We start from the raw sequence: 2,316 nt of genomic DNA, 5'->3' as shown, positions 1-2,316 counted from the left end.
GTAGTGGACAACAGCAGCACAGCGCAGCACAGCACAGCGCAGCACAGCACAGCACAACACTACTCTGCACTACACTACACTACACAGCCCAGCCAGCCCTAACTCCCACCCTCCATCTTCACTGTCCACAGCCGAGTGAGAAAATGGCGCCGACACGGGTACCTTATATAGGTTCCAAAACCTGCGAGACTCGGAAGGCGGGATGATGACGTTTTGCCTCGATTTCAGATCCGAGTCAGGTGGGAAAAGTCAAGCCTGACTCGGATCTGCCTCGGATCGGGGGTGCTCGGGGGGGTTCGGATTTCAGAAATCAGAACCCGCTCACCCCTAGTGTAGATATAACATAGAAATCTACTAAGGACAGAAAAGAACAATATAACGTCCTTTGAAGTGTAAATGAGTATTATAATTTATTATTGATAAAAATGCAATGAGTAATCAGCTCCTGTTAAGGGTAATGAATATTCTAATTAACCCTAATTCAGTCTACAGGGAGGCACATATGATTACTTCATACAGTACATATCTGGCGAACTATAGTAGTTTTTAATTAGATCTCTGTTGTGATCGACATATACATAAATGGTAGTCGGTCAGAAACAATTGTACATTGTAAGAAACCACACTATAATAACTAAGAATGATGATTTATTAGGATAATCCAGCAGCTTTGAAATCTGTGTCCCCTGTAGATGAGTGAGGGATATATATTGTAATTAAATATTAGTACACATATATAGACATTGCTGATAGTGATAAAGTCTGTGGACCTCATTCAGAGTTGGTCGTTGCGGCCGCACGGTCTTCAGTGCAATAAAGAAAAATAATAACAGAAAAAATATACTTGTACTGAATATCAACCTAAACCATGGACAAATATAACATGTTTGTGTACATATGTAATAAGGATGTGCCCTGAAAAAAAACAGGGTTATGTGTCACAACACAAGGGTAAGTCAATGCATACGGTGAATTACAATATATAAAGAAAAAATCATTGATAATTCAAAAAATGTTCATGAACAAAGAGAAGCAATAGTATATATACTGAGTAGTGACACTCTCGTCAGTAAAAAAAAATAAAAAAAAATGTATGCACATGTACTAAATGAGAACATAGAACTTGACATTTATATAGCATTTATAGATATATATGAAAGGGTTTAAGCTGAAGGAAGTAAGACCTGGAATAAAGTAACGTGGAGTCACTTCTACTTTCCCCTGTCTACATCAAACAGGGGATGAGAGAGTGACTACAGCGTTTATTCCAGGGGAAACAACAGACAGCACTTCTGCTGTCTGAGAATAGAACTAAGTCTCACCCCTGTTACTCTCAGGCATTGCAGGGGGAGTCACAGACTAGCACTCAGATGAGAGAGCGCAGGAGAGCAATAGAAAGATACCTCACAGGAAAATCTGTGGGTCAGAGCTGTTGGTGTGGTTATTCAGAGATCAGCATGCTAAATGAGCATAGACAGAGACAGGACACGTGTTTCACCAGGAGGCTTGTTCACCTGATCACCAGGCTTTGCTCTGGCTTCCTGCCTTTTACAGAAAGTCTGCCCAATCATAGGGCTGTGTTGCTGAGTGGCTGTACATCCGACCAATGACCAGGGAATGTCAAACAGTCCATCATGTTACTGTTAGGAAAGGAAGGGGTGTATCCAAAGAACAAAATTAGCATATGTAAACAAACTGAGAGATTATGTGTGTCTGACAGCACACAAACACTAGATAATGCACTATCATAGTGCAAATGAACAAATAACGATAATCTTATGAAATTCATGCATAAACTGTTCATAAAACATGTATCAAATAAAAGTATGTGAGAAAATATTTTTAAAGAGGATATATTAATTATAGTAAAAATATACACTTAGAAACTTAATAGATGAAAATAATACGTACAGCACCTGATATTCCCAGGTGGTCTCCCATCCAAATACTAACCAGGCCCAACACTGCATAGCTTCCAAGATCAGATGAGATTGGGCATGTCCAGTGTGGTGTGGCTGTAGGTTATATTAATGATAATATATCAATATAATAAAAGTGTGAAGTGATGTGAGTGACTATAATGTAAATATATAAAAGGATGAAATGATGGACAGATAAATATTAAAGAATTTAATAAATTTAACATAATATACAGTGTAAAACATAAACGATGAAAAAATAATAATGTGAGTGCTGGGGTAGTTGGAGAATAAATGATATAGAAAAGTGATATAGGAGTACAGAAGAAGCTCTAAAAAAATAAATAAATAGAGCTAATGAAATGGTGTAATTGTAAAAAAAAAGGGGGGTGCTTGG

The 2,316-nt window shown here is 37.9% G+C and overlaps 1 pseudogene; it reads right to left on the bottom strand.

Moving 5' to 3' along the window:
• Nucleotides 1–1,904: 1,904 nt before the first annotated feature.
• On the bottom strand, nt 1,905–2,023 carry LOC148524715 (5S ribosomal RNA; annotated as a pseudogene).
• Nucleotides 2,024–2,316: the final 293 nt, after the last annotated feature.

Source organism: Taudactylus pleione, unplaced genomic scaffold (genome assembly GCF_031769625.1).
Source record: "Taudactylus pleione unplaced genomic scaffold, aTauple2 ptg000116l, whole genome shotgun sequence".
Lineage (NCBI taxonomy): Eukaryota > Metazoa > Chordata > Amphibia > Anura > Myobatrachidae > Taudactylus > Taudactylus pleione.
The sequence above is the reverse complement of the archived record's forward strand: the minus strand, read 5'-3'. Positions and strand labels throughout refer to the sequence as shown.